The sequence below is a fragment of the Hippopotamus amphibius genome, chromosome 7 (assembly GCF_030028045.1).
Source record: "Hippopotamus amphibius kiboko isolate mHipAmp2 chromosome 7, mHipAmp2.hap2, whole genome shotgun sequence".
Taxonomy (NCBI): Eukaryota; Metazoa; Chordata; class Mammalia; order Artiodactyla; family Hippopotamidae; genus Hippopotamus; species Hippopotamus amphibius.
Window position 1 is genome coordinate 137,584,424 of NC_080192.1, and position 13,780 is coordinate 137,598,203.

The window sequence follows — 13,780 nt, forward strand, 5'->3', positions numbered from 1 at the left end:
GATGAATAAGAAAACATCCCCACTTCTGTCAATGAGAATAACATATGCAAAGGCCCAGAGGAAATGGAATATTTGTCATTGAATCATTTTGATTGCTCTTGGCTGCAAGTAAAAGACTCAACCAAAGGTGGCTTAAACAATTTTTAAAATACAAAAACAAAGTTAAAAGGGTAAACTAAATTTGTATCATATGTTAAGTAGTCCAGAGGTAAGGAATTTCCAGGGTTGATTAATTCAGCAGTTTAATGACATTATCACAAACCCAGGTTCCTTCTATCTTTCTATCTTGCTGTCCTCAGTAATAGACTTTTATTCTCAGGCTTCTTCCCTCATGGTCACTAAAAGGCTGCAGTAGATCCAAACATCACAGCTTTAACAATGTCAAAATACAACATTGTCAAAAGATCAGAAGAAAGCATATCCCTCCCTTCTGGCTTTTTTTTTTTAAGACAGAAGAAAGCTTTCCCTAGAAGTCCCCTAGCAGAGTTTCCATAATTCTTGTTGGCTAGAAATGCACCATATGGTGATTCCTTAATTAAAAAAAAAAAAAAAAAGAATTACTGGTCAGGGAAACCAAATTAGCATCGCTGGTTCTTAGACTAATCAAGCTTCTCTCCTAGGAGCAGTGCAAGGACCTGACTTCCCCTTAAGTACATGGCCTCCTAATGCCTGGACAGATTGGAGATCTGTAAAGTGGAGACTGGTGGTTAATGGTTGGTACCCTAAGGGCTTGCTGGGGAGAGAAGTCACCTGGACTCTGGTGTCAGTCCAGCAGTCACTTCTCCAGACTGAGCAGTTTTCTCTGCCTAAAACAGGGACTCTAACACATAACTCTTTTGCTTAAGCGAGCTGGAGGCACAGAGAATAAAACCAAGGCTGAGTCATAACAGGGAGCTCACCCAGCAGTCCACAATCTGCCTTCACTTGGATGCTCTTTCATCAGCCCCACAGTGCAGAGGGAACTGAGGCCTGGGGTCTTTCTAGCCACACTCCACAGATGGCTGACTGCTGCAGAGGTGGCTGGTACTCACTGAAGAGCCAAGTGCACGTCTAGATTGCCAACCTCCCCCTGCAGTCAGATTGGGAACTGGGACTGGGATCTGGCCAAGGGCATGCTGATTAATCTAAACGACATCCTGAGCAGCCCTCCCTCAACAGCTCCCCGGGAGGCCCCAGGTTCTCAATAGCATGAGGACAAGATGACCCACATCAGCCATGATCTTCACCAGGTTGTAAGCAGGGTCAAATGGCATGGAAGAGTTCCACCAACTAGGAAGTATTATTTAAATATGAGCAGATAATACAGTTAAGGGTAATGAGGGTGTCAGTTACAACAGCACTAGTGAAGATGGCAGTGGGATGAGTAATGGTGGCAGCTGGGTAGTGAGTCTAGAAGTCACAGTTACAGGGGTGAGAGTAGCTGAGATGGGGATGGAGCCATGGTGGTGATGGTGGTGGCAGTGGCAGCAGGGCAGTGGTGTGATGGTGACAGCAGCAGTGTGGTGACATATTTGCAAATATGCCAACATCTGTACAACAATGTGAATAGCAATCATGGTGACAAAAGTAGCAGCAGCTTGAAACTTCCCTACAGCCCAAGCAGTCAAGGAGAAGCCAGCGGAGCAGTGCTTGGGTCCTGCCCAGAGCTGGCCATATTTCTCCCATCCTTCACTCTGGACAATTATTTTAAGCATTTCACAGGCCTGGCCACTTTGACTCTTGAAAACCCTGTCCCCTTCTGAAACTGTTTGACATAATTCAAAACAAGAAAATATCTATAGATCATAAGTGTTTTAGTCCATTCAGGCTGCTATAACAAAATACCATAAACTGGGTGGCTTATAAACAGCAGAAATGTGTCTTCATGGCTGACTTCTTGTTTCCTCACAGAGTGAAAGAGGCAAGGGAGCTCTCTGGGATCTCTTTTATAAGGGCACTAATCCCATTTATGAGGGCTCCACCCCCATGACCTCATTACCTCCCAAAGACCCCACCTCTTAATACCATCACCTTGGGGGGCAGGTAGGATTTCAACACGTGAATTTTAGAAGGATACAAACATTTAATCTACAGCAATCAGGCTTGCCAAAGCATATAATTCTAAAAGAATTAAGTTGCAGCTATTCATTTTATAGACTTCCGATCAAATAGTTATTAAATTCAATTTGGCTGTTTACTTATTTGGGAGCAAATAAATTTTTCAGGCCTCAAAAATTCTCGTAGGCTCTTAAAAAGTTGACAGGCCCTAGGCACTGTACTGATAGTGGCTAATGGTGGAAGCCACTCTGGCCCTTAGGGCTGTCCAATGAGGGAAAGAATGGATTCTTTCTGCACCCATCCCAGGCCTTGAACTTGATTGACCCTAAGGTGAGGAAGGTCCCAGAAATACATGGTGATAAAGGAAAGGGCCAAATATGGGCCCCTCTCAGTAATAACCAAGGCTCAGAAATGCCACACGTGTGCACGTGCACACACACGCACGCACACCCAGGCGCATACACACATACAGTTTCCCGTGGGCCCAGAGGTTGGGAGACCCAGCCCAGGTCTGTCATCACCTGTGACTGGCACACCAGGGCCTCCTGGGACCTGGGGGCATCTGGGTCCAACCCTAATGTCTCAGGCCTGCCAAAAGGTTTCCAAAGTGCCATGGGCCATAGTGTCTTCCTTGAAAAACAGCAACAATTGTTGTTTTAAAGAGCAGCAAGAGAGAGAAGAGAGACAAGTGGCAACAAGAGGTCTTGCTCTCTGGCCTGAGCAGATGTTTCTGGCAATGTCCCTGCTGGGGAAGGGCCCCTGAGCCGGGAGCCAGTTCCCAGATGGAGTCCTCAAGGTACACAGCTGCTCAGCAGTGCAATCCAAAGGCACTGGAGAATTCACGCCAGGGTCCGGGAACGGCAACACTCCAGTTAACAGGGAGCTGTCAGCTTCAAGAAGGTGCCAGGCCTTCGCGAAGCCCCTCAAAATCCACAGTCTTGTTAGACCCCGAGAGATTGTCTCATGCTGCCGACGAGAGCTGAAGCACCTCTAAATGGCCAGCACAAGTGCTCATCTCTGGCCTGGAAAGAGAAGAAGTGAAAACTTGCCAATGGTTCCTATTTCCTGCAAGGCAAGATCCAAACTCCTAAACAAGGCATTCAGGGGTGTCTGTGATTGGATACTTATCCTTAAAAAAATTTGTTAAGCTCTTTATTGGAATATAATTGCTTTACACTGTTTTGCCAGTTTCTGCTGTACAACAAATTGAATCAGCTGTATTTATACATATATCCCCATATCCCCTCCCTCCCGTGACTCCTTCCCACCCTCCCTATCCCAGCCTTCTAAGTCATCACCCATCATTGAGTTGACCTCCCTGTGCTCTGCAGCAGCTTCCCACTAGCTATTTATTTTACATTTGATAGTGTATATATGTGAATGCTACTCTCTCACTTCGTCCCAGCTTCCCCTTCGCCACCCCCCCACCCCCAGCCCCGTGTCCTCAGGTCCATTCTCTACATCTGCATCTTTATTTTTGCCCTGTCACTGGGTTCGTTAGTACCATTTTTTTAAAAAATTTTAATTCAGCTTTCCTCAGGGTCAAGGGCTTCCTATTTATCCCTCTGCCTTTCCTCCTATATCTCAACCATACTAAGCTATGTGTTCCTCCCTGATGAGCCCTGCATCTGTGCCTACCCATTCTTCAAGAACACCACCTCCTTGAAGCCTGCCATGATCTTCCCTTCTGCTGGGCTGTCTGCTGGGCTCAATGGCATTTTGTACATCTTTACATAATGACACCTATTTTGCTGAACTCAATTTTTAATTTATGTGTCTGTCACCACACAAGTGTGTGAGCTCCTCCAAATAGGAGTGTTTTCTTCATTTAAGTGTCCTTTCCCTATGGTGGGTAACTATGGGAGGAACAAATGAAGAGTAAATGTATTGATAGGTTAATATATGAAACTCTAAACGAATTATTGAAAGAGTGAGTGGAGGGGTCTTTTATTTCAGTAAGAGATGCTACTTTATCCTATTAAATCCCCTAAGTGCTCCCTGAATAAAAGGACCTGACCTACCCCACTGCCTCTGTTAGGGCTGCCCCTCTGAAGAGGGTTGGGAACACCTGCTAGAATGGCCAAAATCCAGATACTGACAACACCAAATGCTGGCGAGGATGTGAAGCAGCAGGAACTCTCATTCATTACTGGTGGGAATGCAAAATGGTTCAGCCATTGTCCAAACTTCAGGGGATAGTTTGGCAGTTTTTACAAAATTAAACATACTCTTGCCATATGATCTAGGAGTTGTGCTGCTCGGTATGCACCCAAGGGAGATGAAAATTTATGTCCACACAAAAATCTGTCCTTGGATGTTTTTAGCAGCTTTCTTTACAATTGCCAAAACTTGGAAGCAGCCACAATGTCCTTCGGTAGGTGAACGGATAGTAGGTAAACTATTGTACATGCAGACCATGGAATATTATTCACCACTAAAAAGATAGCTATTAAACCAAGAAATGACAGAGAAGAAACTTAAATGCATATCATTAAGGGAAAGAAGCCAATCTGTAAAGGCTGCATCCTATATGATTCCAGCTATATGACATTGTGGAAAAGGCAAAACTGTGGAGCCAATGAAAAGATCAATGGTTGTCAGTGATTGTGGGGAGAGAGGTATGAATAAGTGGAGCACAGAGAACTTGTAGGGCAGTGAAACTACTGCCTGACGCTTAATGATGGAGACATGTCCAGACCCATAGAATGTCCAACACTGAGAGGCAACCCTAATGTAAACCACGGACTTTGGGCGATCATGATGTGTCAGTGTAGGTTTGTCATAATCAATTGTAATAAATGGGCCACTTGTAAGGGGGGTGATGATTACAGGGGAGGCTGTGGATGCAGGTGGAGGGGCATATGGGAAATCTCTGTTCCTACCTCTCAATGTTGCTGTGAACCTAAAACTCCTCTAAAAAATGAAGTCTTCAAAAAAAAAAAAAAAGAGAGAGGAGAAGGGACTCTTCTCCACCGGGGAGGGCCCAGCAGGGCTGTGGAATGGCTTTGCAGCTGCCGCTAATTCTAACCATGTGCGGCGTGCTGGGCGGGCAGGCGGGCCACTTCATTACTTCATGCTTAAGGAAATGCCTCCCAGCTCTGCACTTGCCTTTTTAAATTTCACAACCACTAAATCCACCCCCAGCATTTTTTTTTATAGCGAATGAAAGTAGTGTGGGGGTTCTGCAACAGAGACCTTTCCACAGAGCCTGCCTGGGAGCAGCCTGAGACAACCAGGGGCCGGGGGACCCCAGGCTACCCAAAGCTACCTCTCCAAGGAGACTTCGTCCCATCTGCAGAATCAGCTGAGCTGGGGTTAGAAAAAGATTCCTTCCATAATTAAAGCCTGAGTCCTTTAATAGGTGACACATACTTCAGAGCACTCCACCAGGGACCAGATCCATGTGGGTTTAAATTCTAACTTTGCCACTTGTGAGCTGGGACCAGTGACTTATCTGCCACTGCCTCTGGCCCTCAGGCTCCAATACTGCATGCTGGCTTTTTCTCTGTGAGTTCTTGGAGGGCTTTTTCTTCTATTTTGTTTTATTTCCCACAGCACTAGGCACAGTGCCCAGCCCGCAGCTAGCAAGTACTGAAAGCCTCTGGGCCATCGGTAACTCACAAGGTGGGAAAATGAAACGAGACAGTGGAGAAGGGTCCTGAGGGGGTAAACTCTGGGCTCAAGGAGGCAGTCTTTGGAGACAGTATTTTGGAGCCTAAAATCAGGCCGCTTGGCTGTCCCTGCCTTCTGCCATATACAACACCAGCCTGGGCCACCATCCTCCTGAAAAGCACAGATCAGAGGTCAGGTGGAGTGTGGCCCCCTAGGCTCCACCTTTATATGACCTGGTGACTTAACAAAGCTCAATATGATCGCTACCTGGCCCTTTGCCAAAGGCTGGACACGGATTACATTGTCTAATCTTCACAGCAGCCTCTACAGCAGGGACCATGATGCCTATTTTACACATAAGGAAACTGACCCTGCAGAAGCCAGGCCCCCAGCAAAGCAGCCCAGGTGGCCGGTGGGCAGAGCCGGCGTCTGAACCCTACCCTCCTGGCTGACCCCAAGCTCTTACTCTCATCGGGTCATCTGTGGGCTTTTCTGCATTTCCATCCCACATGGAAACCCACCTTTATGGGAACTGACTAAGTGTCCTGGAAACCACCCGCCCAGGGCCCTCCCAGTGGTTTACATGAGTGACTGATGAATTGCCATCAGTCCAGCTGGCTGGTTGCCACTCTGTGAGGTGGCCCAGGGGAGGGAGCCCCGCCCGGCATCGGCAGCCTGGCCTGGGTGCCACCCACGTGGGTCAGAGGGTCAGGGGCTGGTCCAGCCCTGGAGTAGCCCAAATAAGAATGTCAGCTTGTAGCATTGTTTCCTGGGCCGGGTGCCTGGGCTGGCAGTTCTACAAGCTGTGAACCTCCTTTGGTTTTAAATAGAGTAAAAAAGGAAAGAGGTTTTCCAGGTATTTACTCCTCCTGGCCTAGCACCAAGGATCAACTCTGCTAAGGGCTAGGCTTTTCAAATTTTGCTCCCACTGCCCCCTCCGGCATTCGCATCTCCAACCTGCTGGGGAGGCTCAGCTGGCCTCTGTCCCTCCTGGGACTCTCTTCCCTCATCCTCTCACACAACAAAATTCCTTGGCACTTTCTCTGCTCCAGGGACGAAGGATACCCAGGTGAGTCAGACACAGTTCCTATTTCAAAGGAGGTCAACGTCAAGGGCTTCTCGGGCTACAACACAACCTAATGATGAAACCAACTGTCTGTCAAGCTTCTCTCCTGCCCCTGCTGCCTTCTTGGCATGAAGGTTAGAGGTGCTACAGGAGAAAGAGGAATAGAGGGAGAGGGAAGCCCTGCTTGGGGCAGACTTTTGCCATTGAGGACACCGCGGGGGAACGGGGTGTCACATGTAAACAGGACGTCTGGAACTAGGACCGCTCCCTGGAGAATGAGGAGCGGGGATCACCTGGAGAAGCTGTGGGCTCCGTGAGAACTTGGGGGGCCATCAACTCAGCCCCCGGCAGGCCACCACCCCTAGAAAGCATGCTGGCCTACAGTGTCGTAAAAGTAAGGCTCCCAGAAAAAGGAACCCTCCTACACTGTTGGTGGGAATGTAAATTGGTGCAGCCACTATGGAGAACAGTATGGAGGTTCCTTACAAAACTAAAATTAGAGTCTCCGTATTATCCAGCAATCTCACGCCTGGGCATATATCCAGAGAAAAGTCTAATTCGAAAAGATACATGCACCCCAATGTTCCTTGCAGCACTATTTTTTTTTATTGGAATATAATTGCTTTATACTCTTGTACCAGTTTTTGAGGTACACCAAAGTCAATCAGCTGTATTTATACCCATATCCCCATATTCCCTCCCTCCCTCGACTCCCTCCCACCCTCCCCGTCCCGGCCCTCTAAGGCATCATCCATCATCGAGTTGATCTCCCTTTGTTATACAATTGCAGCACTATTTGCAATAGCCAAGATATGGAAGCAACCTAAATGTCCATCAACAGGTAAATGGATACAGAATAAAGATGTGGTGTATATATATATATATATATGGTGGAATATTACTCAGCCATAAAAAAGAATGAAATAATGCCATTTAAAGCATCATGGTTGGACTTAGAGATGATCATACTAAGTGAAGTCAGACAGAGACAAATACCATAGATATCACTTATATGTGGAATCTAAACTATGATACAAATGAACTTATTTGCAAAACAGAAACAGACTCACAGTCATAGAAAACAAACTTCTGGTTACCAAAGGAAAAAGATGGGGAGGGATAAATTAGGAGTTGGGGATTAGCAAATCAAGCTACTATGTCTAAAATAGATAAGCAATAAGGACCTACTGTACAGAACAGGGAACTATATTCAATATTTCGTAACAATCTATAATGAAAAAGAATACATATATGTGTATAAATGTACACCAAAAACTGTACACCAAAAACTAACTTAACATTGTAAATCAACTATATTTCAATAAAAGATTATTTATTATTATTTTAAAAGGAATTAAAAAAAAAAAGAGGCTCCCAAATTCCAGAAGTAGCCAGAAGCTACTGCTCAATGAGGATGTGGGATCCGGATCACAAAGAACCCCACCCACAGACCCAGGTGAGCTGGGCCCTGCTGTGGCCCCAGGCCCCCACGGCAGCACCCCTCCCCACTGAGCTTGGCATCCTCTGGGCCAAGGCAACTCGCTCACCCTGAGTCTCTGCCCTCCCTTACTCCCCAGACCTATCGAAGTACCCAAGGTCCTGGGCTGCCCCACCGGCCACTTAGCTCTGAGCCTGCTTACAGATCCATTCTTCCCAGGGCCGACTGGGCCACTGGAGACTCACTCCAGGTCCTAGAGTTTTGGGGGGTTGGGATGGATAGAGCTTGGACTCAATAGCTGGGGTGCTGGCTGAGATCCCCTCCCGTGGAGAGAGAGCCAGGGTTGTAGGAAGAGAAGGGAGGCAGGCTGCAGGCCTGGAGCCTTCATTCCATTCTGACGTCAAGCCCCTTGAACCAGAGGAGAGACTATTTGCACAGCCCTCCCCCCCCCCCCCCCACCCCGATCCCCACCTCCCTGCGGGCAGGTACAGAGCGTGGCTGCTATTGGCCAGGCAGCCAGCACTTGCTAAGCAACCAGGAGCTGTTGGGCTGTTTCTCTCAGTTCCCTCTGGTTGCTATGGAAGCTGTTTTAGAAAACCTTTCCTGCCAACAATCAAGGCTTTTTCATCAGAGCCTGGTTGAGAGCGCCTTGCCTTTCAGGCCTGGTGGCAGAGCTCAGAGGGTGGGAGGGTGGGAGGGGCAGAGGCCATAGAAACACAGGGTCGCCAGCCACCAGCCGGCAGCTCTGTCAGTTCTCCCCAGCCCAGACCTTTCCCCAGTCTCTACCTGACCCATTAGGGACCCTCCCCAAAGGGATCCTGTCTCTTACACTGTCCCCTTTGCCCTCTGGCTTCTGGCCAGTCTGTCTGTCCCTGGACTGTGGCATCACCCTGAGGGTGTCAGGTCCTCTACCTGGAAGGGATGGGGGATGAGGGAAACCTGTCCTCTGTCAGGTCTCAAGGTGAAGTCCCTACAAGCACTCATTTCTGTCCTGCTAAGATGGGCAGCCTCCCAGCACATCACTGTGCTAAGGCTGCCTCCGTCTCCTCTCTCGTGTTGTTAATGATCCCCTTCTGCCAGCTGAGCTGAGCCAGTGCCAAGGCCCCAGGATGGGGAGGAGCGAGTGGGAGAGTGTTCATCCCACCACAGGGCTTCAGCAGACCTATCTCATTAGGTGTTCCAGAAGACAGCATCCCCTCTCCTGAAGAAGAAATTGAATGCTTGCTGCCAAAGGGACCAGGTATCCCACAAAGGATTGGCCTTGGAGGATAGGGAGGCTGAGACAGGTGAGCATGTGCCCTATGCCTCCTTGCACACAGGCTGGGAGGGAGACTGGAGAGCATGGGATTCAGCAAGGGCTCAGGGGTGCCTGACCCCAGTTTGAGGAGCTGCTCCACCTGCTGTCTCCGTGATCCTGGACAAGGGGCCCCAGGACCCTGAGTTTCAGTTTGCTCACCTTCCAAATGGCAATGACAATTCCCACCCGGTGTTGCTGTGAGGGTGAAATGGAGAGATGTCCGGCCCAGAGGAGGCATCCCATCAGTGTGGATGCCCATCCCTGTGTGAGTTCCCTACCTCTGGGCTCTCTGCAGCTGTGGCCGGCAAGAATCAGAGTGACCAGTGACCTGGAGCTCTAATCAAGCTTGATCGCTTTATCTGTTCAATTAGAATGGGCTCACACACAGAGTTGGGGAGACTTGTTCCCTTCCTGGCTGAGCTCTTGGCTCCAGAGAGGGCCCGAGGTGAAGTGATGTCCAATGAGTATTTGTGGAATGAATAAATGTCATCTCAGAACTCAGCACAGGATCCCTCCCATTCTGGGTCCTCATGCCCAGGTCCCCAAAGGCAAAGATTCTTCTTATACAGGGTGAAGTTTTTTCAAAGACAAGAAATTGTCCCATGGACCCATTTCTGAACATAGAATTGCTCAAGTGAATAGAACAGGAAACAGGAAATAAAGAATAAAGAATCAAAAGAGAAAAGGCCAGGTGACATCAGGCGCCCTGGGTATCAGTTTGTGGTGCTCCCTGCCAGCACCCCAGCAATGGGTCCCAGTGCAAGGACAGATGAGGAGGTGGGGAGCCCCATGAATCATACCCGTCCCATTCTTGGTTCATCGTGATTTTGGCCAAAAGCACCTGTTGAAGATCCGTTTTTTCCTTCTCAAAAGAAAAATCAGAATTGTCATCCGAGAGAAGTAAAGCATGCTCATTAAAAAAAAAATACTCCAATAATTGCAAAATGGCTCAATTAAAATAACAAAAAGGTGATTGCAAACTACTTCTAGAAAGTCACAGTTTATTGTTAAAATTTTGCTTTGAATTTGAGATTGAAAAGCTTCAAGAGGAAAAAACATAATGAATACAGGCTTTAAAGCATTTCTTCATTTTTAAAGAAACAACTCGCTTCCTTTTCTCAGATCCTAAGAAACCCAGTTTAATATTTGAAAAAAAAATTTTTTTAAAGACCCAGCCTCATACTCCCAAGAATCTCAGACTTTCAAAGCTAGAAAAGCCTCAAAGACCTCAAAGTCCAAAACTTCAGCCAATTCTTTAGTCCTCCTTGAAGTGATGAGAACAGGGGCTTTGAATTCAGACAGGCCTGGGTTCAAATTCCAGCTTTACCACTTGCTAGGGGAGCAGCCTCAGGCAGGACACGCAACTGCACCGAAACTCTGCAAACACTTCTCTGCAAAATGCTGATGATAATTCCTAGCTTGCAGAGTTATGAAAAGGACCAACTGACACAATCTATGCAAACCTTTAGAATAGTGCCTGGGTGTTTCTCTTGCGAAGAGTCATGGGGAAGTCATCAGTGACAGGAGTCAAAGCAGTTCCCAGTATGCTCAGGAACTGGATCTGGAGAAACACCCAAGAAATGGTATTCATTCAAGCTAGGCTTGGTCCTCTCTCCAATCCGCCAGGAGTATGAGTGTCAAGGCGCATCCGTGGGTCTGATGCCAGCCTGACCGCACCTGTGCACCCCACACCTGCCTCTCCTAAAGGGTAGTCCAGGTCCCAAGTTGGGCATGCAGGACCCTCACTGCCCACCCCCAACACTTCGCTCGTTCCTACCCTCACTACCACCTAGTTGATCTCCCGACCTTGAACCCACCCATCAACCCCCCTTCCTCCACCCTCCTCCACCCCACCCATTGCCCGTATTAAGGACCTGGGCTGTCCTCTAGGGAGCTCGGCTTGGCTCACCCTTCTCCTCTCAGTTTCCCCTGTTGCTTCAGGGAGGATGCCCTGTCCTAACCCAGCCCCTTGGAGTCCAGTCCTCAGCCTTGCTCTCACCCAACAGAGGCATTATTTTTTTCCAGTTTTAGTGTTTTCTTTTTTTTTTTAATTGAAGTATAGTTGATTTACAATGTTGTGTTAATTTCTGCTGTACAGCAAAGTGATTCAGTTATACATAAATATGCATTCTTGTTCACAGTCTTTTCCATTATGATTTATCACAAGATATTGAATATAGTTCCCTGTGCTATACTTTGCTGTTTATCCATTGTAAATAACAGTTTGTATCTGCTAATCCCAAACTCCCAATCGATGCCTCCTCTACCCCTCTCCCCCTTGGCAACCACAAATCTGTTCTCTATGTCTGTGAGTCTTTCTGTTTTGTAAATAAGTTCATTTGTGTCATATGTTGGATTCAACCTATAAGTGATATCATATGATATTTGTCTGTCTCTTTCTGACTTAATATGATAATCTCTAGGTCCATCCATGTTGCTGCAAATGGCAATATTCCATTCTTTTTTATGGCTGAGTAATATTCCATTGTATGTATGTACCACATCTTCTCTATCCATTCAACAGAATTTCTGCCTAGGAGGACAAGGGGTGGCTGTTTGTTGGGGGGGAGGGGCGATTAAAAGACTTGCCTTGAAGTGTCACCTACATATGCATGACAGGTTTATTTGAGAGGTTAGGAAGAAAGATAAGAGATTAAGAGGAGGCTGGACCCCCACCACCATCACTATCCCTTCTACTGTCATTGACTCCTGTCTGCCCTGGTCTTTAGAACCTTATTCACAATGTCGCTTCCAGATTGACAGACTCATCCACTGTTCCTCAATCAAGAATGACAGGAAAGAGGGACTTCCCTGGTGGCGGAGTGGTTAAGAATCTGCCTCCCAGTGCAGGGGACACCAGTTCGATCCCTGGTCCAGGAAGATCCCACATGCCTCAGAGCAACTAAGCCTGTGTGCCACAACTACTGAGCCTGCACACTGCGACTACTGAAGCCCACGCACTCTAGAGCCTGTGCTCTGCAACAAGAGAAGCCACTGCACTGAGATGTCCATGCACCAAAATGAAGACCCAATGCAGCCAAAAAAAAAGAAAAAAAAGATGACAGAAAAGAAAGGAGCTAATACTTATCAAGCCCTAAGGAAAGAACTAATTGATCCAGGCACTCTTCTGGGTGCTTTCATATTTGAGTAGCTAAAGAATTTGTCTCATGTCAGGTTAGCGGAGCTGGGATTGCATTTCCCAGAATTCTCCTCCCCACATACTTTAGATGTAAAGTTGGCTACAGGAGACAATTGCTGGAGATCTAGAAGGTGGAGGTGAAACCCTACCCATTCTGTTTCGCTCTGAAGGCAGTGGGGCCAGGCACCGTTGCTGTTCCCACGCTTTGTCACTGATTTTCACATCCATCTTGGTGGCCTGGGGTGGCAGCAACTCCTGCTCCTCCAGCCTCTAGTGACCCAGGGTCAGATGCACGTGCTGTCATGCAGTGAAGGATGCCAACTAACCCTGCTGGTTATCTGTGTCACCGAGGATGGAACAGTGAGGGTGAGATATAGACCACACCTGCTTTCCTTGTTGGTTCCAGTTTGGCCTTATTCTCTCCTACATCATGTCCATCCCTCCTGGCCTTGTTGGGGTCAAGCCCAGCACACAGACTGCTTGACCAGCTCTCATAGTTACATAAAGTCTAATAAAGTCTAATTGCTATTTTTGTTGAAATTCTTATTCTATATTGCTTACCGTGGTTCTGCTTTTCAAAGGAACTCCTAACTGACACAGTTAGTACAGTGTTATGTTAAGAAGATGGTTTCTGAAACTTACCACCATGTGCCTCAGTTTCTTCCTCTGTGAAATGGGAATAAGTACCAACTTCATATGATGACTGTGAGGTTTAAATGATTTAATAGGTGTAAGCCACCTAGTGTTTACCACATCAGTGAGCATTCTTATTACCATCATTTCAGATTGTCTTTAAAAACCCATGGTGAGATAGGAATATTGTTGTACTCATAGTTCAGGAAGACTCAGAAAGGTTGCGTGACTTACCCAGGGTCATTTGGACAGGAAGCAACAGAGCTGGCATTCAGTCCCAGGAGAGTTTGCTTCCAGATTACAGTAGGCAGAAGGTTCTCCCTTCCATCTCTTATCTCTGATCCATATGGGATGGCATCTCTTTGGAAAGCTTCCAAGCCTCTCTTTTCATAAGGACTCTTAATCATTTTAATCAAGAATGAAAATATTCACCATGGAAATATTCTCTCTTTAGACAGATTCAAAGATCTTGCAGAAGAGATAATTTCCTCCGCGATATTGAAAACTTTTCTGTATAATCCTTTTCTGAACTTCACTGATGGCTAATTTGGAATTTCA